Source organism: Protopterus annectens, chromosome 6.part0 (assembly GCF_019279795.1).
Source record: "Protopterus annectens isolate FY-2018-M chromosome 6.part0, PAN1.0, whole genome shotgun sequence".
Classification (NCBI taxonomy): domain Eukaryota; kingdom Metazoa; phylum Chordata; order Ceratodontiformes; family Protopteridae; genus Protopterus; species Protopterus annectens.
Window position 1 is genome coordinate 439360405 of NC_056737.1, and position 27126 is coordinate 439387530.

A 27126-nucleotide genomic window follows, 5' to 3' on the forward strand; every position below is an offset into this window, starting at 1 on the left:
ACAATGATTAGTTCACCAAGAAATCCTAACATTGTGGAAATTGAGGTAGGGCTGTTTCACCATAAGAGCTTGTAACTCAGATACTCATTTAGCAGATGTCAGAGAAATGAGTAAAACAGTCTTTCATGTTAAGGACCTTTAATCATTCTGATGATCTGGTTCAAATGGAAGAAATGTTAACTTTTCAAGCACAAAGTTAACACCCCAAAGTAAAATCACCAGTTTTCTAGTAGGTGTGTATGTAAAACCCTTTTCATAAACTGCTAGATTTCAGGACAGGAAGAAAGGGGGGGGGGGTCTAAGGGTAGACAAGCAGAAATGGCCACAAGATGAATCTTGATAGAAGAGTAAAAGAAGCCACAGGATAATAACTTGCCCAAATATTCAAGAACTAAAAGCATCCAGGCCTTAAAAGCATCCTGACTCTTAGTATTATACCAGCTAGAAAAACCTTTCTGCTTACATAAATACAGTTTTCTAGTAGCAGGTTTTTCAGCCTCCTTTAGCACCTGCTGTACATCCTCAGAAAAAAAGGTGCCTAAAAGGTATCAAAATGCTGTCATACAGGCAGTCAAGTGAAGTGTTTCCAGGATGGGGTGTAACCAACAATCCTTGTGTTGTTTGAGTAAATCCAGTCTATGAGGAAGTAGTGATATTTCCTCTTGGCCAATTTCAAAAGAAGGGAGAACCACTGCTGACTGAATGAAAAGTGAGCGACCACCACTTTTTTGATGAGTACCTCTAGATCTTTAGAAGGGTTCTGGATATCAGAAGAAAGGGTGGAAAAGCATAGAGAAAGATTCCCACCCATGGGGATGAAACAGACTCTTCCTGGCCTTTGGTTTTCTTCTTCCTTGTCTGTTTTGGTTCTTAGTTTGTGTGTTTTTTAGCATTTTGTGGGTCTCTTCCTGGCCTATTTGGAATGAATCCTTCAGCAGAATTTGTTTAACTGTCTGTTTTAAAGGGAGGCAAACAGATCTATTTGATGAACTCCCACAGCTGGATCAATTCCTGGAAGACCCTCAGGTTTAGTTTCCACAGGTGTCGGTCTGCTCAGCTTGTCTGCTATAATGCTTTGCATTTTAAATGCATGAAGCCTGAAGAAACAAAACCAGCTGAGGTGCTACCTCCAAGGCAATCAAAAAATTTTAAATATTGCTTTTAAAAGCATAGAAAGGTATTGGAATTACATGATTTGTGTTAGAATGCATTTTCTGAAGGATATGAAGTCTGAAGCTCAAATATATGTCATTATTTAGTGACTTCAGTCATCTGTGATTTGTCATAAAACCAGAAATTTTATGAGGAATAGACCAAAAATAAAAGGTAAAAATATGGAGATTCTGCGAAAATCTGGACAAGAAGTCTCGATCTAAGGTTGATTAAACAAGAGAGATAGCTGCAAGCTATGGCATATCTCATTGCAGTATTTCATAATACTTCTGCTGGGAGACAGGGATTTAATGCTTCCACAGGAAAACCTCTTTCGTTTTTGTTAAGGTGTCAGAAAAAGTTAGCATTTCTGGAGGGAAATCTGAAGAAACACTTCTCAAAATCAGAATCCTGAGCTTGAGTAGAAAACACTTAAGAAAGGTTCTCCCCCTCCTTTTCCTCCTCTTCTGACTGAGAATCAGTGTCATAATGTGAGGGAAATCTTTTTTTTTTATTACTAGTAGTTAGGGAAGGAATATGATTTAAAACAATAAAGCAGAAATGAATCCATTAGCAAATCCCAGCAAATCTTGCCTGTCCTTAGATAAAGGAACAAAAGTAAAATTTTTCATTTTTTGTTTTCTTTTCTTGTGATACTCCATGGAAAAGAAGATTAACTCACATCAGGGGCACTATCCTGAAAATCAGGCATTCCAACCAGGCTATATGGTAAGCCTTCAGCCATTCTTTCTTTTGAGACTGACAAAGGTGGTTGCCTTGTCCTCGAAGATGACAGCCTTATAGTTGCAGAGGATGTGTCTAACTCTTGGTCCTTAGTGGCTTCATGAACTACACCAGAGGGACAGAGAGACAAAGATGAGTGATCTGAAACACCAAGTCCAGTCACAGCAGAGTCACCCATCAACAGCTGAGGCAGTGAAGGAGCCTGCCTGACACCTAAAAACACCTGAGACATTTTCTTTTTCTTCTGAACAGGAAAAGAAAGAACCAAGGAAACAGGTAAATGATCCATAGTTTAGCTGAAAAAGAAGCCCTGAAAAATGAACGGCAGAGCCTAAGAGAGTTAATAAACCATCTGTCAGGAAAATAAGGATTTTGAGATAAAAACAAAAATGGTAGTCCCTAAAACACACTATCCTACCCCTAACACGCTAATGCTATATCACTGTATGGAAAAACAGTCACTTTTTTCACACAAACATGTACATAATAAACCTCACCCACAAGTCATGTCAGTCCAGAAAAATATTTTTTCTAGCAAAGAAAAAAAAATCATGTTAAAAACACAAGTTTTACTCAGAAATAAAACTGTGAAAGGTTTTCCTTAGCAGGAGACTTATCTGCCTAGGATTGCTGGCCGACCATCATTTCCATGAATTCCTCAGAATTAGCACATTTTGGCAGCAAGAAAGCACTAAAGCTTTTGGCATTCTGCTGTATTTAAGTGCTGCTCTTTCTGCAACTTAGCAGTTATAGCATGTGGGAGGTGCTCTAAAGGTTTGAGAGCTGGCTAGCTGTCATGTTCTAGACAGGATATAACCCAAATAAGTCAGGCTGATGCAACAGTAATCTAATATCTTTTTGTTTTTGAACACCTTTATGAAAGTATCACTTAAAGACATAGAAACACACTTACATTAACGCATTTTCATGCAATATATATTACATATATGTATCTTTTCTTTTTTAACTACTAATTATTATTCACTCCAGCATCACATAAATATCAGTTCACTTGCATTAAACTTTCTGTGTCTGGACAATTCAGATTCTGTGCCCTGGCTCAAAAGTTACAGCCATTTGCTACTACACCCAGTATTTCTAACAGAGTACTCTGTAGGGAATTTTTAAAATCTGCCAACTTGTTACGTTTCCAAAAAAACATGCTCTTAGTTACATCTCTCTTTTTTATCGCACCTCCAGCATTTGCTACCTATCTGAGAAAATAATCTCTGAAGTCTGCTTGGGGTACAAAAATACCCATGCAAAAAGCCCCCCCTAGTATAATACACATTTGACATGCAAGAAATTCCAAGCAAAAATCCTAAACCTGGAGTTTGTTGCATATTTGATGTCTTCACATTATACCTTTGTAAATTGTTTTTACAGTCCTTTTTTCTAATATTTTCTAACTTCCTCTGATTGTTTCTTACAGTTATCATGAAATATTTTATGTACTCTACTAAGTATCCCCTTCTTAAAAGCAGCTTCTGCTATAAGCTCAACTAAAAACTCAACCAAAGCCAGTCTTTCACTTAACCCTCCCCTATCCCTTTCTCCTTGCATATACTCTGATATAAATCTCTAGTAGGGAAGTTAATCTCTAACCTGTAGTCCTGACTTCTGCTTGGCCTCATCCTGCAAAGTTACCCATGTCTCTCTAGTTATTTGCTCCCAATATATTGGTTTCTTTGCCATTTTTCTCAAGTAAATTCTAGCCCCCTTTGCCTATTTTATATACCCCTACTTGTAATCATCCCTATTGGCAAAATCTACCTTCTCTGTTACAGTGTTGGTTTATGCTAGAATAATTTCTGCAACTTTATGATTATATCATTCCGTATGGTCAAAAAGTAATGGAGATGTGTTGTTTAACATTGTAAAAGGCTTTGATATGGTGATATAGCATTTCTTGTGGAGGGTAATGGAGACAGTTGATAATGAAGAGTTTCAACAACGGGAAAAGCAGTGTGTATTGATCTAAAAAATAGAGATCAGGGTAAATGGTGGACTGTTGAAGGCTGTGAATGTTCAGTGGACTACAAGGCAGGGAAGGCCTGTATTATCTAGCTTAATATGAATAGTTATGAAGGTTTCAGCAAGGATGATGAGTGATGCTAGGGATTCTGGAATGATTGGCAAGGCAGAATTTTTTTTCCATGTACGCAGATGACTACATCCTGCTGGCAGATGCACTGGACAATATGTTAAGGGTGGGACTTGATGAGTTTAAGAGATTCCAGAAGCAAGTAGGGCTGCAGTGTAATGCCAAAAAAATTGTCCTAATTCTGTTAAGAGAAGACAAAAGGAAAAGGATATTAGAAAATATTGGATAAACTCAGGGGTAAAACATCTAGAATTGGAAGTCTGGTGAACGATGAAGAAAATGGTAAAGAATATTTATGGTAAAATGCAAAAGGATATTAGTAAAGATCTTAGAGAATGGAGTGACAAAGGGGAACCCAAATTAATCAAGCATCTGAGAGGGAAGCAAGCAGGGCAGACAGGATAAAAGCCACCAAAAAAGTGAAGGAAGAGTTTAGTACCAGAAAGGTATACTGGTAGTTTTAAAAACAGATGGAAAACAAGGTAAAGAAAAAGTCTCACCAGTCCCGTAGGAAAATATGGGAAACTAGAAAGCAGGGGAAGTAAGCTATAAAGACATAATGAGCATGGGAACGTTGTAGCTATGACACTATGAGACAAAGGTTATGTCAGTGTAAGGAAATGTAATGGAAGCAAATCATGTTGATGGGATGGAATTTATCTATAATGGAGCATATGTGGACTGCCAGATGTGCATTATAAATAGATTGTACTACTCTCCAGCAAGGCTGAAAAAGAATAGTTAAAAGCAGGGACAGTACATGCTAGAAATGAGGAAATGCAACAAAAAAGCAGGGCAGAATAGGGTGGGAGAGGTCTATGATGGGGTATTATTTATTTACTGACTTTGATTACTGGGAAAACTTGACTGGGTAGCTGCGTATTTTCAGTGGTGGCCCAGGGAGAAAAGCTCCAGAGTATTATAAAACCATTTTGAGAACAATAAATTTACAGTCTTCAAAAACAATACAAAGAAAAAAACCCACAGTTTGAATAATTATGCAGCATTAGACATAATATGACAACATTGGTTAAAAAAAGATACAACTTATATGACAATGAATTTTATATATATATATATATATATATATATATATATATATATATATATATATATATATATATTTATTAGAGAAATTTTACCCAGGTTAGAGAAAATAAAGGTAAGTTAATATAATTAAACAGGAACTGCAATATGAAATGAGAGAAAAAAAAACATGATTTATGGCAAATTTAATTAGAAAATCAGGGGAGAGAAATTCATTGGATTTAGGATGTGAGAGAATAAGGGTGAGTAAAGAGGTATAAGGTACGAACAGGTACTTGTTCATATTTAGGGGTATACTTTATCTTGAGTTTGAGCAAAAACATTGCCAGATTTTGGCTAGGAGAACTTTCGGAATGATGAGTGGTCCAAGAATATTGAGTTGAGGAGGGAGTCTGATAGAGTGAGAGCTAACAGGAAAGTGGTATGAATACAAATCATGCCCAGCAGATTTGATAGTTTGTGGATAGAGCAAAGTTTTTAATCACTAGAATTAATGACCAAGTAGGGGCATAAGTCAAGCAGATGGATGCTGGGTAATTTTATAGGTGGTAAGAAGCTGAGTATATGTTAGTTGATGAGGTAGTTCTAACCAATTTAGGCTTTTTTATGGTATATAGTGGTAGGTTCTGAAAGGAGAATTTCCTGCAAATTTATCCACTTTATAATAGCATTATTCAAGTTTTGCTTTTTGGGATGCCTGGAAGTTACTAAGGATGGAAGCACCATAAAGTAGTGAAAGGAGAATGTAAGCTGTGGCAAGTAGCGGCAAGTATAGTTTTTGGCCCTATAAAGCATCCCTAGTTTTTGGTGATATTTTTTGCAATTTTGTATACACAGGTCAAATTTAAGATTATACATACATACATACAAATATTTCAAACACAGGCATTAATGTCCTTCTAGACTGCCAGTATACCAAAACACTTAATCCCATAAAAAATTGTCCAGGTTGTTCTTAAAATATCTAAACTAGTACTTGCTTTAATGTAATTTGGTAGTCTGCTCCATGTATCAGCTACTCTGTCAGAGAACCAATTAATACACTTCTCATTCCTATAGAATCTTCTACGTAGGTTGTCTGATGATTCTCTAGTACTTTTTGAAACCCCAAACATTCCCAGAGGTAGTTGTCTTTAAATGCCTTATATACCCTAATTAGATCTCCTCTTAGATATCTATAAGAGGCACTGTACAAGTTCTGATATTTTAGTCTTTCATAATAACTTAGATTTTCACATTCATGGATGTCTTTGGTATATTTCAACTGTACTCTTTCCAGTTTACTCATGCTTGTTTTCTTACAAGGTTTCCATATTGTTATTCCATACTCAAGTTTGGGTCTAATGCAACTAACAAACAATGACATCATCATTTCTGATTTCCTAGACTTCATAAATCTTTTTATACACTATCATTCACCAATTGGTTGGCATGATTAGAAAAACCTCATCTACCCTTATACCCAGGTCCTTAACTGGAATCTACAGTTTCAAACACTGCGTGTTTTCAATTTATGTCTCCTAAGCCTCAAATGCTTACTTTTTTTATGTATTTATTAGCATATTATTCCCGTGTGTCCAAATGGTCAATTTAGTCAAGTTCTTTTGCAGACATGACTTTTCTGTAACATACGTAATCAGTTTACCCAACTTCAGGTCATCTGCATATAGACTGTAGAAGACCTCAGATGAAAAAGTTTGGTCTGAAAGATACAATCTAAACAAGTAAGGGCTTAGGACAGAGCTCTGTGGGACACCCTGACTGTAACCAAGAATTTTACTTGTTCAATTGCTGTGTGATACTTGTCATGTCCTCTTTGTAAGACAAGTGGCTATCTGTCTTATCAATAGTACATTGATACCTAATTATTCTAATTTATTGATCAGTGTTTTGTCTATGACCCTGTCAAATGCTGGAGTTAAATATATATAAATTACATCACAGAACAATTTTTCATTTATAACTATTATTATAGTGGTGTAGAACATCATGTTACAGGTAGTAATAGGTCTATTTTCAACATATGCATGCTGATACCTATCCAGTTCTGACAATAACTTATCCAATATTACCTTTTACTTATTTTTCCACAACATAAAAGTAGACTTATGAGTGTATATGACTCTGGGTTTGTCCTACTCCTCTTTCTCTTAAAGACAGGCTTAATAAGCACATATCTCCAATTTTGAAGAATGTTTATATGATCTAGTAAATGATAGATAATGGTAGTGTAAGTTCTTGCTGAAGTGTTCTCAGGTCATTATTACTAATTCCGTCACCTCTCTTTGCTTTGTTTGGATCCAGTTTGTGCAGTTCTTTTTCAATATAATCTAATTTGATTCTAGTATCTTATCACCCTCTTTGTGGAGCCAAACTGTTTTGCATAAGACTTTATAAATATATCTATAATCTGTTGTATCTGAGAATAAATTTTAGAATCTATACACACTTTATCAATTTGTATGTCCTTCCACATCTTATGTATCTATAAATAGGTTTCCTATTATGCTTAATATCTTTAAATAAATTTCCTTCAAAATTTTTTTGATATTGTCTGATATTATGCTTAATTCATTTGTCCAGCTTGTTTATTTCAGTTTTCAAAGTTGTAGTTCAACTTTTCTTCCATTTTTTATATGTTTTGTCTCTCACCTTAATCAGGTATCTTGTTCTTATGGAAATATATCCCCCTGATGTTGTATGCCTAGATCCTGATGTTAAACATTTTTTTGATTTTTTTGTACTCAAACACTTTCTCTTTCAAAACTTTCCACATTCCATCTGCAGTTTTTTCCACTGAACACATTACTCCAGTTAGTTTTACATAGAAACTGTTTTGCTTCCATATAATCTGTAACTAATTTTCCATGGATTGGCTTAGATTTCAGTTTGGCAGAATTATCTAGCAACAAACTAACCTTTATAATCCCATGGTCACTGTACATCATAGGATCATAGGATCATAGGAGGTTACTAGGGTAATGGCCTCAGGACCATTACAAGCCTAGCCAAGTTCAACCCATGTTCCCAAGGGTGTCTGGTTCAAGCAGCCACTAAAATTAGTACCTATTTTCCCTGTCCAAGATGGACACAGGTGGAACTCCTGGACTGAATTTCTGGCTACCCATCTAATCATCCAAATTACATTTAAATAGGGCCAAATAGGGGCTTTGTTTAACATGAATAGGAAGCTTGTTCCAAAGATGGCGCAACCTTTGTGAGACAAATCTGTCTCTCTGGCAAATTCTGTTGATGTCACATACCAGATTAAGGTCCTTTGTGCGAGCAACCCGTGTGCCATTTGACTTGTGAAAGTGGACAATTTCCATTAAAGCTGGGTCAGAGATGGCTCTATATGCAAGGCACAGGTTGCCTCTGAGTGGTATGTATGACACAGAGTAAAGTGACAATAATTTCAGTCTGTCTGCATAAGACAGATCATGAAGACCCTGAATTTTCTTTGTAAGGAACCTTTGTGGCCTCTCTAGTTGCTACCAGTGTTTGGAAAGGAACATACCAAAGAGAGCTTTGTACTCTATTATCGGCCTGATGAGAGAAGAGGACAGATGGGTTATAACATCTCTGCCAAAGCATCGAGGTCTATCGACCATGTCATCACAGGCTGACAGATACTGGATCCCCTTTGAATGACACCAGAAACTAATCCAATTGTTGATGTCAATCATTTTTTGTTTGTATTGAGGTATCATTCTAGACGAAGGTAAAATGCTGCTTAAGGCTAGGGACATACCTGCCTGAGACACATAATCTGAGAACTCAGTCATATCTCTCTTCATATAGTCTAGTGTGGTCTGTCTCAAGTCATTCCCATCAACATGGACTATGACAGAGTCATAGCACTGCCTGTTGTTGAGAGACTTGAGTGCATGTGTGATGTGGTGGATACTCACACCTAACAATCAGCTGACTTTGACCTTTTCCTTATGCAACCTGGTGAGAGGGACATCTGTGTGTCTCACAATTGAGTCACCTATGACTAAGAGGTCTGCTTTTGTGTTATACCTTAGGGGCTTGATCGGTGAGACACTGGTGTGTGAAATATTATGTGTACTATGTTCTGTAGAGGATGTATTATGTGAAGTGTGCTTGTGTTTAGGAGGTCTCTGATGTTTAGGTTAGCTTCTTGTAAGGACCTCCACATATCTAGGTCTATGTATTGCTGGCCTGGTAGTTGCAGGAGGTAAGGTGTGCATGCTGACAACTTGCTTAGTATCCAATGGACTGACTGGTGAGTGATAGAGCCTGGATTCTAGGTTCTTGATATAGATGCATCTCTCACATAGTGAATTTCTGTGGACTGGCTGGAGAAACTGCAGGAAATTCCCCATCCATAATGCTAGGTAAGTTGATTTGGTCAGAAAACAGGGAGAGGACAGGAAAGAACAGGTAAAGTAGAGGACAGAAGAAGTGGGCAAAAGTATGAAGGGCTAGTGGGTAGGATCTGTGTTGGTACCTCAGGAAGTTTGCAGAATGTATCACCTGTCAGTGAGGGACAATCATGAGAACTCACTGATGGAGCACCAGCCAAGTACTAAGGGACAATTTGCAGGGAAAAGTATTTGTGTCTATGACCACCAATGATGGCCACCACTACACAACAATGCACAATGCACAAATGCAGTGCTATGTAGCAAACAAGCCCAAACTGATCTATATCTGAACCTAAGCAATGTGACACTGCAAACCACACTGAATTTCCAAACGTGTAAGGAAAATATACCAAGAAAGTTACCTTTCTAACACAGAATGGCCTTCAATATGAGAGGCTGTTTTGTCAGATCTCTTTTGAAAAGTTTTATTATTTTCTTTCTCTTGAAGTAGAAATACTGGTCTCTGGATCCTCCGTGGGTCACAGGCAGTCAGCTTCTAAATCCCTGAAGTCACTAGAGGCAACAGCATTGTTTCTCTTAAACAGAATTTTTAGTCATTTCTAGCACAGCACTCAGTTAACACTGCAAGTCACACAACATAAGAAAGCAAATAGCAAAGTAAATGAAGAAACTATCCTTTATAATACCACAGTCAGTTTTGTAGTATAGGCTGCTCAGTCATTTTTCTGTTGAAAACCTTGGAATGCGTTCTCACTCTGTAAATGGAAATATTATTGTCTAGATCCCCCTCAGCTGACAGCCAATTTTCTACTAAATAGCTCGACTCACTAGTGGCGGTGGTGGTGCTGCGGTAGCGTTGTCGCTTCACAGTATGACGTTGTCCTGTTCGATTCTCAGCTAAAGCGTCTTCTGTGCGGAGACATGCATGAATGGGTGTACCTTTGTTGAAGGTTGTGCGTCAGAGCTGGCAACTCGGTACGTAAAAATCTACTGCCAATTATTGGCGGACTGGAGTTCAGCTGTGGCAACCCCTAACTGGGAAAAGCCGAAAGATACAACAACATCTCAACTCACTAGAGGAGAGTCAACTTTTAATACTTTAAAGCACTGCACTAAAAACAAACACTACAAGAAAATAAAATAAGACAGAGTTTAAGGAAAATAAGGAAAGAAACTTAACTTTCCTACACAGTGGTCAATTTTATATGAGAGGGTGTTTAAGTAGACTTCTGTTAAAAACCATGGAATCATTTATATATCTTTTTACTGAAATACTGGCCTCTAGAGCCTCCTCACATCAGATGCAATTTGCTTCTAAATCCTAAAACTCTCTAGAAGAGACAGAGTTGTTCTTCTATAACCAGAACGTTTAATACTTCATAGTGCTACACTCAAAACAAATAATGCATTAAAAAACTGCCAGCCACACAAAATAAGAAAGAATGAAAATAAAATAAAACAAGAAACTTACCTTTCCCAAACTAGAGATTGTTATATGGGATAGGCTGTTCAGTCAGATTTCTGTTGAACAACCTGGAATATTGTATTTCTCTTCAAATATATATATTTGTCTCTTGATCCTCCTTTGGTCAGAGGTAATTTGTTTCTAAATCCCTGGAGTCACATGAAAAGACAGCACTGTTCTGTCTTAACTAGAACCACTGAACTTAAAAAAAAAAAAAAAAAAAAAAAAAAAAAAACACTGCAAGACACATAAAATAAGAAAGAATATAGGAACATCTAGATCAGGGGAGGTCATATTGCCTCTTTACTCATCCCTCATCAGGCCCATAATTGAGTACAATGCCCCTTTTGGGATGTACCTTACCAGACACCTGCAGCAACTGGAAAGACCCCAAAAGTACCTCACCAAGAGGATCAAAGGGCTCAAACAGATGCCATATGCTGCCCGGTTAAAGAAACTCCAGCTCTACTCAGTGGCATACCGCCTGTTCAGAGGCGATCTGTGCCTGACGTATAAAGCCATGTCCAACCTTTAATTAATGGACATGCTGCACCTCAGAAAATCCAAATCCCATCGAGCTATGCACTCGAGAGACTTGAACCTTAGCACTGAAATAAATAGGACATGCTGGAGGGACAGATTCATAACCCAGAGGCTCCCTTCACTCTGGAATAAAATCCCAGTCTAGGTTAGGCAGAGTCCCTCATTGACTCTCTTCAAGAGGAATCTTGATGAGTGGATGGGAGATCGTAGGTTTACCCTGGGTATCACTTCTGTGTCACTGTTAGACAGAGGCACAGTATACTAACCTCGAAAAAGGGCATAGCAAAATAAATTTAAAATGGGTGGCAAAAGCCAAACACATTCTGGCTAGGCTTATAAATGCCCTAGGGCAGATAGCCTAGTATGAACCTATGAACCTATGAACCTATACAAATTAACCAATAAAAAAGCTCAAAAGCTGAGCCTTGATGCAGCAACCTTCAATCAGATGAGTTCTAGCTGCACACTCCTGCCACTACTGTGCAGGGGAACCCTCTCCAACCAAAGATGGCCTGGTTTAGTGCTCAAGTTATAAAAACAGAAATAGATTTGGCAGGTCTGAATCTAGTCTATGCCACAGCAAACAAATGCAACAATTTCAGAAAAAAACCCAGTTCAGATAAGCAGTGATATGGTAAAAATGCAGTTGAAAAGTGCAATATGCAGTGAAAAATTCTACTTAAGTTTTGCAGAGAGATTAGTAGATGGCTTGGATATACTTATGTGGCAAATGAGAGTAAACTGATTTAAACAAATTAACCAATAAAAAAGCTCAAAACTGAACCCTGTTCCAGCAACCTTCAATCAGACCAGTTCTAACTGCACACTCCTGCCACTAGGGTGCAGGGGAACCCACTCCAACAAAAGATGGCCTGGTTTAGTGCCCCAGAGATAGATTCAGCAGGTCTGAATCTAGGCTATGCTGCAGCAAACAAAGCACATCAATTTCAGAAAAAAAAAACAGGTCAAATAAGCAGGCACAATAAGCCTTCAACCATGAATTCCTAGCTCAAAAGGGCAGAAGCTGCCCTCTCCTCCCTCAAGAGTGTAGACCACAAACCTTCTTAATGTCAAATAACTGGCATGAAGCCCAAGTGCTTAAACCAGAACTAAAACCCTTTTAGAATAACAGACACACTGAGCCTTCAACCAGCAATTCCCAACTTAGAAGGATGTAGGCTACCTCTCCTGCCACAAGAGTGTAGACCACAAACCTTCCTAATGTAAAACAACTGGCCTGAAGCCCAAGTGCTTAAACCAAAAGAACTAAAACACTTTTAGAATAGCAGACACACCGAGCCTTCAACCAGCAATTCCCAACTTAGAAGGATGTAAGCTACCTCTCCTGCCACAAGAGTGTAGACCACAAACCTTCCTAATGTAAAACAACTGGCCTGAAGCCCAAGTGCTTAAATCAAAAGGCTTAGAATAGCAATTACAATTTAATCAGGCTACTAATAAGCAGTAATAAATGCAATAGAATAAATGCAATTCACAAGCAGCAAAACAAAATACAGTAATAAATCAGGATTAAACACAAATACAGTAAAAGCAGTTGAATAAAGTGCATTGTTAGGTTAAGTGGGATGGGAGGAAACATAAGATAATTCAAGGTTGAGAAACTAAGGGGTGGGCCTTCCCAAATGATTTTCTGTACTCAGTAGAATGAGATGATGAGATAGGACTGGGAGGAGTGTCCAAAATCTGATTTATAGTAGGGGTGGGCAACTCAAAAGTCACCAAGTTTAACAACACAACAACAATTGTGTGGGTGGGACAGAAAAATAAAATGCAGCCAGAGATTAGCAATATTCTGGCAGAGTAGAGCAAGTAGGCCAAACAAACACTTCAACTAAATAGAGCTATTTCTAACTAAAAGAGCAATGCTGTTTCTTTGCTCCTCCCACTAATTAACTGATGTTATTTGCTGTTTGCAAATTAATTCTTTGCTAAACTTTTAAACTATCCCTAGCCAAGATCTTTTAAAACTCCAGCAAAGCAGAAAAGTTAAAACAAAACAAATGTAATACAAGAATAAGATGCAAAATAGAAGTGACCAAACATTAAATGGAAAAACTTTAATTCAAAATAAAATGCAGCCAGGGATTAGCAATATTCAGACAGAGTAGAGCAAGCAGGCCAAGCAAACACTTCAGCTAAATAGAGATATTTCTAAAAAAAAGAGCAATGCTGTTTCTCAGCTCCTCCCTCTAATTAACTAATGTCATTTACTGTTTGTAAAGGAATTATTTGCTAACTTTTTAACTGACCCTAGCCAAGATCTCTTAAAACTCCAATAGAGCAGAAAACTTAAAAGAAAACAAATGTAATGCAAGAATAAAATTCAAAAAAGAAGTAACCAAACCTTAACTGAAAAGCTTCAATTCAAAATAAAATGCAGCCAGAGATCAGCAATATTCAGGTAGAGTAGAGCAAGCAGGCCAAACACAGTGGCAAAACTTGACTTGAAGTAACAATAATTTCTTTAGGAACACAAACATACCTCTCAACCTCTTAGTGCAAGAAATCTGGACAAAGCCTGACAAAATGGGGGGACAACAGCCCAAAAATAGGGACAGATTTTAAATATTGCTCTCATAAACTTAGAAAGTTGCTAGAAAAACAGGGATTGTGTTAACATACATTTTCTGAAGGACTTGGAGTCTGAAACTCAAATGTATGTTGTTATCTGGTGACTTCAGTCCTCAGTTTATACCAGTAATTTGTCAGAAAACCACATGTTTTATGTGGAACAGACCAAAAATATGAGGCAACAATCTGGACATTCTACAAAAATCTGGACAGTTGAGAGGTATGAACACAAACAATATCTAGTATGTTCCATTCACTGGTTGTTTTTTTTACAATCTGAAGCAATTATTTTTCTTGAACATATGTTGTGAATAATTTCCTTACTAATTTTGTTGAATCAATATTATTCCAGTCTGTTTCTGGTAAATTTAACTCCCCAGCTAATATTATTCTTCCCTCCTGTGCTTCATACAAGAAATGTTTGAATTCCTCCACGTCATCAGCACTTGACTTTGGTGATCTGTACACTCCAACCATTGTTATATGTTCTAGGGTTGTCTTTATTGTCACAGTTACACAGTCTATATTATCACTGAACATGTAATAATCACATATCTCATAACTATCTTTAATTCTTATCTTAACACCTCCCCATGATTTTCTTCTTGAATGTCTGTTACAGTAAAAACATGTATACCCTGATAGAACTGGTTTCCCGTCATTGTTCTTTAACCATGTTTCACAAACAATAACAATGTCAGTCTTGTGGAAACATAGCAAATTTTCCATTATAAAACTTTATAAATGCTCCTAGTATTAAAAACCATCAGAGATGTGTCAGATGTTGCTATCTGTGGACTATCAATGATCATCTCTAATAATTTGCTATGAGAAGTGACTTCAGTGGTTGCATTTTTAAGAGAGAGGATTTTAAATTTTGTTTTTTCATGAGAGATGGTAAAAAGTATTTATTTTTGGCGGGGGGTAGCTGAGCATGTATTGTGAGTTACAAAGCCATGTTTCAGTGTCTCTTAAAGCTTCCTAAGTATTTTCTTGAGATGTGCCAGGTTGTCTGATGTGCATATGAGTTGTGGAGTCATCTGTGTATTACATTAGGGAGGCCTATTGTGTGGATGTGTGGACAGTGTTAATGAGAATGTTAAAGAGGAGGGGAACAGGGATAGAGCATTGTGGTACACCGGGACGAGGAGGAGTGGAGACAGGATGGAGTGCCATTGTACTGACTAATGCCTAATGGACAAGTATTTTTTGAACCATAGAAGGGTGGGCTGAGATAGACCTAGTGAAGACACTGTCTTGGAGGCTTTTGACAAGTCTTGAAATAAGGAGGAGACTAAATGAATGAAAAATGGTGCTAAACAGGCCTGTCCCAATGGAAGGAGATAAATCTTATTCAAAGTGGCAAAAGGGAAAGTAGGCTATAAGAAGGGAGAAGTGGAAAATTATACTGATGATGATAGTGGGGGCAATAAAAAGTTACTTGACTCAAAAGGGGAAGCAGTGGGAGTGTGGGATAATATGGGATAATATTGTTAAAATGTTTGCAAAAAATGTTAGGGAATATCGAGTTAAGGAGGGAGTCTAATAGAATGAGAGCTAAGAGGAAAGTGGTAAAAAATGTTTTGGGATAAACTCTTAATAAATATAATTTAAAAGAGAAACAACATAGTCTGAGGACTAATAACAGACACCAAGGGCACAGGCAAGATGAAACAGTTCAAAACAATCTCTATATACATGTTAAATGCTGTGGTTAAACATTGGTTTGAATGTGTGTTAATAATATTTGACTTGCTTGTCTGCAAATTTAGTAAGCCTGTCTAATCTACCCTTCAAGTGCATTGAGAATTCTACTTTTCTATCATCCCTCTTCAAATTTTTCTCCATCTGTTACATGCCTTTTGAATGCTTCCTTGGATAAAATAAAATAAAAATAACAAATAAAAATGACATAAATGTTGTGCCACTTGTAGTAGAGGCACTACTTCTTTGGATGAAAAAGAAACTACTCAATCTGGTTTGGAGTATCTCATAATAACATTTCTGTGTAGGGACCCTGGAGAATGACAGCCATACAAATACAGTGGAACTAAGTTCCATGAGATGGGCAAGGCACCACTGAGTCCTTCTACTAGGATTCCATTTTGCCTAAGGCCTGGCCTGCCTGTCTATCCAGTAGCAACTGTTTTTCCTGGAGGAAGGAAAGGTTAGCAGCCAGTACAACAGCAACACTATTTTTAGTTTTGTTTCCTTTCTTGAGGAGGTTATATACATAATGGAGAACTTATGTGATATAAGAGGGAATGGTGTTTTAAAGAAGTTATATCCTTTTTAATTTCTCCAAATCTTTTGGGTTTCTAATGCTGTGATGGGAATGGACCCCATTCCTAAGTCAAAGTATGATTAAAGTTCATGAAATTACTATTGTTTCACTCTTTGATGACAGCCATTAGTTTTCTTCGCAGAACCCACAATGTGCCCAGTAATGACTCCTTCTGTGAATCATATGTATTTACATGGATTGGTAGCATATCTAAATATGATTGTACTCGTTTTTATAAGACCTGTTGCTCCTACTACTATCGGAACTGTTTGGGTATCTTTCTTTCACATTGCTCTCATTTCTGCCTACAAATCCTGATATTTTATGACTTTGTGTCTCTCTGTATGCAAGACATTGTAGTCACTGGGTATGATGATTTCAATGAGCAATGCTACTTTTGTCTTCTTTTCATGGACCACTATATCCGGTTTTCTAGCATCTATCTTTTGAACTGTTGGTAATGGGTGATACCATGTGATGTAGACTTCTTCGTTTTCTGTGATGCTTTGTGGCTCATGTTTCCAGTGTTTTTCAGCCACTTCAATACCATAATGTTTGCTCAATCCCCAGTGCAACAGTCTTGCCACATTATAATGCCTTTCAGTATACAGTCCTTCTGCCATTAGTATGTCGCAACCAGCAACGAGGTGTGTGACTGTTTCCAATTCGGTTTTGCAAACCCTACACTTGTCTGTTTCCCCCACATGTTGAATGGACTTTGTAAACCAGCGTGTATGCAGCACACTGTCTTGGGCTCTCTATATTAACTTTTCATCTCTTGGTTTGAATTCGCCTCTCCTCAACCATTCTTGCATTCGTTCCTGATCAACATGAGGTTCTTCCAGAAGTTTTCTATACTTGCAATTATATTTATGCTTTTTCCACATTTCTTGCCTTCTCATCTGGTCCTTCACCTTATATTCTTTCTTTTGTTGTTTGGCACATTCAGTTGCTGCCTGATTTTTATCTATTTCTGGTTTGATTTCCATTCCTGCTTGACGCCGATATGCTACTGCTAGAGTAAGCAGAGAAGTCATCTTAGATTTATTCTCCATTTCAAAACTTTCACTACATTTTGGACTTGTGAGGTCAGCAGATATGTGTGGAGTCTCACAATTCCAGATCGATACATGTAATCAGTTTCAAAGATGCCCATCCCTGCTTCGGAACAGGGAATATATAATCATGGTATGCACTGACTTTTATAAATCATTTGGTGAGCATGACGCATCGTTCTTGTTTTCCTATCTAATCTATCCAAAACGTTTTGGAGCCAGTCAATAACTCCAAAACTGTAAGTTAGGACAGGAGGAGCAAATTGGTTTATAGCTTGGATTTTGTTCCTAGATATCAATGCTGTTTTCAGAACTGATTTAAGTCTTCTAAAGTATTCCTTACTAAGTTTTATTCACATTTGTTCATGTTTTATTGTTGATCCTTCATCAGTTCCCAAATATTTATACACTCCCTCTTGCTCAAGGTCTTTTATGTCACATTCATGTCCCAAACTGATGTTTTCCTGCTTTAAAGGTTGCTTTTGCACATTTATCAAGACCAAATGACATTCTTATATCATCTGAAAAGGTTTTGACAATCTGCAGCTGTGCTTTCAGTTCCTCATCTGATAAGCTATACAGTTTTATCCCTATTTGGGAACTTGCATGCTACAAAAGAAAACATTGTTGTAAAGAGGTTACATACATAATGGGGGGCTTGCATGATACAAGGCGGAATGATGTTTTAAAGTACAATTGTATGTGGAAGTAAAATGATACTACTGATATTACTGCAACCTAGCAACAGCATCTCCTAGGTGTTCAATTGTTATGTTCACTGTCCTGAATCATTGTCAGATAATTAGTCCCCTCAGAAATAACATCATGTTTTTTTTTTTTTTTTATTTACGGTCTCAAGGGATTACCAAATATACCAGTGTATCTCACCTTTGGTAGACAGTTATCGTAAGACAAGTTCAGTACTCAATGGTACCATCCATTTTCAGACCACAGCTAGCTTTTCCATTGCAGAATTATCAAGCCATATTGTCACTGCCTTCACTATTCTGGAAATGAAAAAAAGTAGAAAAATGAACACTATAAACTGTCTTGTGAAATTAGAACAAGTAATTTATTTGTGCAAGAAATTTTGTAGATTATGGAATTTTGGGGGCAATGCTTATCCAAATTCACAGAAACAGAAAATGTTGCAAAGTACAGCTTTTAAAATAACTTAGGTGCCCTCTGATGCATCCTACATTTTCCAGGATTTAACCCACATTTGTGTTTACCTCATGTGGCTCATTTTAATTGCAGTAGTCGTAATTGAATGAAATGAAGGCTCTTCTGTTTTATCAAATCCATAAGATATGGCTTGGAATTACTTGTAGTTCTTATAAATTAATTCCTTTCAGAAAATGTTCTGAGAAAGAGAGAGAAAAAAACATGTTTTCTACTTTGTGATATAAAACGCATTTGTATTCAGTTAGAATATGTATTGCTACACGCTCAGGCTTACTCCACTGAGAGAGGCATTATCTAGTCAATAGATGATACCTGTTTTCTGCTGCTATAAAATCCAGTGATTTAAATATGAGGAGGCTGAAAATGCCTTATGGTTTATAGCATTGCTCAATTCAGATTGTACCAGGACTTTAAATATCCCCTTACATCTGCATGCTGTATTATAACATTTAGAAATCCTATTTTATTTATGGATCATTGCTAAAAGAAACACAATTTTCTTCACTTAAATCAGACATTGTGAACTTCTGTTGCCTAGCTTTCATAACTGCACATGAATTTATTATGAAGAATTCATCATAGCTTCTGGGAGAATAAGGCTGAATGACAATGCGTGTGTTCATGTGTCAAAGCTGATGATTTTGATGCTGTTAGCAGGTCATGAGCCGCACATATTACCATCTACCTTTACATACTGCATATGTACAAGACTGCAGTTTGTGATGAATTTGTCTGCATCATGTTGCCCTGTGTAACGATCACCTGTGATGTGTGTAATTGAATTTGTTTTGTTTTGTTGTAGTTGATCCTCTGTGATATATTGCGTGTTAGCAATAATCCATGACTGTGTGTGGGTATCACAGGATTTACCCATTGTTGGTATGGTTTAAATACAAGGATAAAGCCAACTGTGGGTAGATTCTGTGATAACCACAGCCAATAGTGGATTATGTATATTTGACAATGACATTAAAGAAAGAAATTGCTTATGTTTCTTAAATAATTTAATGGTATGATGGCACTTTAGTGTTCTTCTGCCTCTACCGCTCCTAAATGATGTACTGCACATGCGTACGACATGTACATCACAATGTTTGCACAGCACATAAGTGAAGTGGGAAGAAATGAAGAAAACAGTTTCTCCATAAAAGTGTAGCTCTCAGCTTCTATTCTGAAGAGTTTTGGACAAACTCAAAAATATAGGGGAAAAGCCAGAACTGGAAGACTTTTTAAATATTACTAACATATTTTAAAACTTAATAGAAAATGAGGTTTTGCATCTACATGCAGTTTAAAGGACAAAGCAAAAATATATGGAAAAGGGTCATACAAAGGGTATACATGCAAGAAACATACTACAGCATTTATTGTTGGCTCTTTTTTGAGTGTGACATACTCCAAGATGTCAGTTTCTCTTTGGCTGTACAACAAAGCCAATAAAAAAGGAGAAGTCAAAGCCATCTGCAGTTAAAGCTGAACAAGGCAGCAGATTAGTTTCAGATACAGAAATCAGAGAGCTCCATCAAATGCAGAGTGGTTGAGAGGAATTAGTGTTAGACTGAGATGAAAGTGAAATCGCAAATGACCAACATGCATACTTTAGACACCTGATGGTCTGGAGTAGGAAACCAGAGTAGATATGGTAATGTCTGAAGCACAACATGGCCATTTATGCTACTGTACTGAGTAACCTGAAACTATCCATCATTCCCCATTTTGCAGTTTCAAAATGCCAGCTTTTTCCTGTGTTTTATACCCTATTACGTCATAAAAACAATAGCCAGATGCAATCCACTCTGTCGTAATGAGTAAAAAGCACACAAAAACAAATGGAAAATTCATTTTCAATAAGGTACATGTACAAAGCAATGAATAAAAGAAATTATTATAATACAATGTTTTTCTACTGGGAGCTGCACAAAATGTTTTTGATCCTATAGCTTATAGCTTTGCATTTAGTGAGACACAACTCACCTACTTTTTAATAGCAGTTTGACTTGTTGTGATATTGCATGCATTAGTTTTATTTGCTGTTTGGCTTTTCATTGCCACATCTGTGGACTGGATGCTGCTGCTTTGCCAGTGTCCCTGTGTATTGCACTTGCCTCTGCATGTGGTCTCACTGCAGCCAATTTTTCTGGTAATTCATCTCCTCCTCTGCTGTAGCCACAGGTATGTCAAGTAGTGTTACAATGTCCCCATGTTGCATCCACTTTCTTAGCACCATGTTATGTCACATGAAGCATACCACAAGTATCCTGCTGTAGGTTTCTGCAGTATACTGCATTGTACCATGAGTCGTATCCAAGCAGCATATGTGATCCCTAAGCAATCCAAACACAAGTTCAATGATGTTCTGTGTCAGCAACAATGTGGTGTTATGTGCCACATCCACCAGCATTACCTACAGCGCACAGCAGTAGACTTCACCATGAGTGATCTGTTAAATATGCTCATGGGAACAGACTATTTTGAGGGGGTCTCTATGGGTGGCAATATGTACACCTACCAAAGTGCTGACCTTGTGAGAAGTCATCCCAGAGAAAACAGTGGCATGGTTGCATGTGTGTCAGATTTAAGAATTTTTGGGACTGCAGGCAAGGTACACAGACATATTGTTTGTAATACCCTGTGCACTGCCCACCATCTGGCAGTTGATAGAATGGAAGGTCTTCTTGTTGATACACCAACCACCAAGTGTCATGTGGAGCAGGTGGGGCCTTGATAGAAATGTGGGTGTAATCAGCGGCACCCAAGACCTCAGAGAAATAGTCCATGTTGTATAATGGAAGCTAAATATGGTCCTCCACATGTTTTAGCATCAAGTCAAGGAACTGCTATAGGATTTGTGGTACCGATGCTTGTGAAGCTCTTATCATAGTTCTTGTTTGCATATGAAAGGTCTTGAAAGCAGAGATGGTTATCTTACCTCTCAGTTGCACTGCATTGTGTGGTGATGTCTAAAAATAAACTGGAACAGAGGTAGTATTCCACTGTTCCATTATGGCTGCTGATTGCAGTATATTGGATTTGGTGAGACACAGTTCACCTATGTTTTAATAGCACTTTGACTTGAGAATGATTTTGCCTATTCCTGAAACAGCACATTTTTAGGGTTGTGGGCTAGGAAACTTGTGGGTTGTCACTGATGCTTGCTTGCAGCAAGGATAGGATTTGTGTGTTTGTTTGCCAGTTTGTTACTATGTACAATTTTCAAATAATTGCTCCTTGTAAAGCAACACTTGGTCAAATAAGCACACTCTGGCAAACAATGAATCACATTATTTATACACACTCCCACAACTGCTTTACATGTTGCTTCAGGTGGTTTAGTAACATTAATGTTGTGGTTATTAGTACAACACTAGTTTTGTTTTTTATTTTTGTAGGAAGTTTTAGAAAACATTACTTTTGCTGTAGAACAGTTTCTTTAGATATGAAATGCATATATCATTAGTGATAGCTGTCCTTTATTTTTTAATAGCTATGACATGTTCTGTTTGCCAAGTTTCATGATAAGACATTTGCTGATAAAATACTAAGGTTACTTGTACTGTACTATGTGTTTTTTTTTGTAAGAAGTCTTGGAAAATGGTGTGCTTTCTGTACAATGTGAAAATAGGGTGATTCATATTTTCAACATCTGCCACATTTGTTTGAGTGGAGTTGCTCTGCATTACTCAACTTTGCTCAACAGAGAGATTTATTCACTGCAAGGAAGCAACAACAGAATTGATCCCACCAACACCAGGGAGTTCCTAACTTAACTAATTTGTGGCTAATATTGAGAATTGCATTGCCTGCCATTTTCTTAAAATTTAGAACTGTTTTAGTAATTTTTCTCTTGTGAAAGAATGGTTAATTTGCAGTGTTCTGAGTGACTATTTCCTGGAAGTGAGCTACTATTTCAAGTTTCACTCAGCTGTTGGCTGCCTGTGCTTTGCTGTAAGTTTGAATGTGTTGCTTAACTTTGTCCTTGTTGGAGTGGAGTTGCATGATTATTCATATTAAGTGACCTAAACCAACTGCTTTTTTTTCTGAGGGGCCCCCATACTGCTGCAGATAGTACCACTATGCCAACAGACTCACCTGTATGTTGCCATCATAGTTAGCCACATGTACACTCATACCTCTCAATCTCTTAGCACAAGAAATCTGGACAAAGCCAAAAATAATGGGGGAGCAAAGGCCCAAAATCAGGGACACATTTTAAATATTGCTCCTATAAACTTAGAACATTGCTAGAATAATAGGTTTTGCTTTAGCATGCATTTTCTGAAGGATCTGAGGCATGAAACTTAAATGTTTCTCATTATCTAGTGACTTTAGTCCTTGATGATTTGACAGAAAACCACAAATTTTATGAGGAACAGACTAAAAATATAAGGTAAAAATCTGGACATTCTGTGAAAAATCTGGATTGTGACAAGGTCTGTGTGTACTCCTGCAATCATCATTATGTTGTCCTGTTGTGCTGTACCTCCACCAGTGGAACATATGAAAGTAGGAAAACACATGACAAACCAGTTTGCCCATTCATATAGCTACTTGGCAATTATAGTACTATACATTAAAACACGGCTATGGCATGCTTTGATATATACAGCTTATCATACAGGATGTTGCAATTGCAGGCCAGAGATGCCCAGAAAGACAGATATACAGGTGATGCTTGGTTAATCCATTCCTTCAAATGCAGTGGTTTGTGTAAACACTGTAATGGACATTGCTAACCTGATGTGTCCCTAACACATGAGTAGTTGGTGCCAGCAAACTTCCCACATCCAAACCACCTTGGCTATGGGGACACATTCCACCTAGCTGGTGAGTGAAAACAAAATCTCTTCAGCCTCAATGACATGCTTTAGTGTTGATGATCTGCCTAGAGTACCATATCAGTAACATCATAACAAACCTATTGCCGCCAGCAGCATTCACATCTTGCACCACGCTGTGTTATATCTGCTTCTAGAACTTTTTTTCTATGGCAGCTTTGTGAAGCAAGTGCATGTTATATGTGCAAACAGCTGCACTTCATTCTCCTGGAATGCTTGTACATGTGCACCTGTGGGCACAATATGTCAGTCAGTGTGTACATATGGTATGCTGTTAGATGGCTGTACCTTTGAACATTTTCTCCAAACTTTATGCATTTATTTATATACTGTAATTAATACTGCGGACAACCTTCTCATCTCTCCATTTTTGTACTGTACCCATGAGTGCAGGCTCCAATCTACCCTTATTCCATTGTTTATCAGCTGTAATTAGGACTTTGCATAGGCTTCACCCCATTACATGCTGTAGCCATACATCAACATGTGGCCCTGGAACCCCAAACCCCATTTAGTATGTCCTTCACAATGTTTTTATTGTAATTAGTTGCCCCCCAAACCACAGGCAGAGCATGCATTGCCATGACAGCAGTTACATGTACATCAAAATGACTACCTCAGTATGGCTGACATCCACCACAGGGTTTGTTGTTCTTGCTGATGTGCTTGGGTTCATAGGTAGGTACTAGGCTAGCTGCCCTTGTGGGCCTTTTAAGCCTAGCCAGTGTCCCTTTCAAATGTGAGACTCAAACCCTGTATCTTTGTTTGTGAGCTAAGCACCTTAATCATTATACTGACCCCAACTTTACTAAGCATAACTCATTCTTAATTAAATCACAGTGTCATTGAAGAGTTTAAGCATTATTCCCCAACTTTTTTGAATATTCTACCACCTCTAAAATTGATATATACTTTTTCGAAAATAATGTTTCACAAGCATAGGGTGGAACACTGGGGAACCTATAGTTATTCTCTTCTTCTAATGGTTAATTGTGTCACCAAGTAAAAGTAGTTATTAATCGTGCAGAAATATACCAATTCCGTCAGATGTTGTGAAGCTAGGGTTTTCCCAAGAATTGCTTTAAGGCTGCCATCTCATGTGTATCTTCTTTCCATTTTATATCAGAGACTTGTTTTAGCAAATGCTCACAGTCACATATGAATCCAGACTCAGTACTGATACTGTTAAAATTGTAATGATTACTTTTCCAACATTCTCTAAACATGAGCCTATACAGAGACTATTGGTACCCCTGTTGGGGAAGCACATTTTATATATATTTTAGGTAACAGTAAAAATAACCATTTTAGTAGTCACTTTTTTAAATTTCATCTTTAAAAAAAATCAGTCTCACTCCTTTCTTCAATAATATATGAAACCTTTTCTTAATTTCTTCATGTACTCAATAACTACTTTTGCATATGTAGAATTGTCATTTATATATTCGTAACACATCCTCACATATTGCTAAATGCTCAGAATACCCATCTTCTTACCTTTTTAAGGTGATTATCAGGCTTTCATTCTTACTAAATTCCATGCAGCCAACCAATATTGTTTAGTCAGATTAAAAACATGGCCATTCTTATTAAATAAATTTTAGTTCATTGTTAAGCATTTTAATGATAAACTTAAAAGTATAATTTCTATAATGAGGAATAAACTTACATTTTGTTTGAATGCAAGTAGTTCCTAAATGGTACGTGAGTGGCATAATGTCGAATACTTGTTTTGCTGATAGTGAATTGCTATGTCACTTTTTATCAACAGCAGATTTGATTGACTTGTATGTGGGAAGGAGCTTTGTTTGTAGGCATGATTGCTTTTATGTGGATGTCATGTGACCATGGAATTAGCATTAATAAATAAGGAGGTGTCATAGCAAAGACCCCATGTTAAAGAGTGTGTGTGTGTGTGTGTAGGGGGGCAATTGCCTCCCATGTAAATGCAGTTTTTGAATGTTTTTAAGTTGTTTTAATCCCCCACCCTGAATCAGGTATATATACAAGACTGATTTCCTTGCATGTATGATTAGGCTTGTATTTTCAGTCAACGTTTTCTCAGTTATGTGAATGATGAATTTTTTAATGTTCAAGATTTGTTTATGTAATAATATGACAAAATACAGTTTTTCTTCCCCTCCTCATTGTCATCATCACAAGAAAAAAAATCCTCACTGCTTAAGGTGCTATCATATGACACATTGCTCTGTTTCAAAATTGTATTATCAGTCTTAAAAATATAACAAATGCTTTATGCAAACATAGCCATGTAACCCTTAAGTTCCATAAATTTGTTTTTTTTTTTTTGTGTTGGGCCATGTCATTGTTAATTTGAAAGGGGGGAAAATCTCAGTAATCGACTTGAACAAAAGGAAATTAACTGGCAACTGTTATTAAATGCTGAGCACATTCCAGGTTTAAAGGAAGTGGTGAGTACTAAATGCCACCTTATATTCAGACCACTTCAGACTGCATTTACTTGTACCTCGGAGTTTGCTCCTTTTATAGTTATGAACTTACATTATGCTTGTTGATTGGGAATATGCTCAAACTGCAAATTTCATGTCATGACTGTTAGGGCTTGTGATTATATGAGGTAGAGCCAACTATGCCAGAGAGATATTAGGGCAGTGCATATGTAACATATGCCAGCATAGTTAGCTGGAATTTTGTAAAAAATTATATGTCATTTGTATATCAAGCTGATTTGTACAGATGCTTGTGTTGAAAAATGTATTTGTAAAGCTGCTTCTGTTAAAATATACCAACAGTGGGTCCTGTTGGACAGAAAACAAATACACCTGTATGTCAGACTGTATTGTAACTGTTGCATGAATATAATGTAACAGAGGATACTGGAATAGAAGAGGTTAATCACAGTCCAGCTAACTTTTAAAAATAATCTGAAATGAAATTACCTGGTTTAGGCAATAAAGATTGCATCTTACAGTTCTGAATGCAGCCAGAGATGCAATGTTTGTGAAAACAAGGACTAGGAAGCCTGCTGTATTGTCCTTAGTGGTGCACTAATTGCTACCCTGGAAAGGTGGAAGTGTTGAAATGGTTTTATAGCTTCCAGATGCTGTAACACATCTTAGAAAAGCTCTATGTGTATGTATGTTAACACATATATGCTAGATTCTGGTTTAGTTTCATGTAAAGGGGATAGTGTGGGAACCAGAGTCAGGTATCATAGTCCAAAAGGAAGACCCAGCACCTGGAGAAGAACAAAAATTAAATAATTTTATTGTGGCAAACCCAGATCTTTCTTTTGGCCTATGATATTCATGGTTTAATCTGCGCACCTTGTCTCCCCTGCGTGTATTTGGTTGGAACCAGAGTCAGATAACCAGATGTATGCAATGTTATTCTGTACTCCAGCACTGAAATGATGTTTTAATACTAGATGAAACAGAAGTCTCATGGCAGTCTGTTTTGAAACCTGACAAAGAAGGATCACTCACTCATCTACATCATCTTGCCTTTCTCTAGTAAGTGAACTAGGGGACAGTAATTTTTTAGATCCGTCAGGAAAATATAGTAAGATTAGTTAAGTATTGTTTTTATGTTATCTGTGTGACTCTATACATCTATGTTATTTTTAATATTTCCTCTGATTCAAATGTTGGTGTTTATTTTAGTATTTTCATGTTATTTTATTATTTATTATTAAACATATTTAAACTTTTCATTGTGTTTGGTCTTTTAGAGAAAATTTTAACCATTGATAATACTTACATTTATTTGGTGACACAGTGGCTGCTC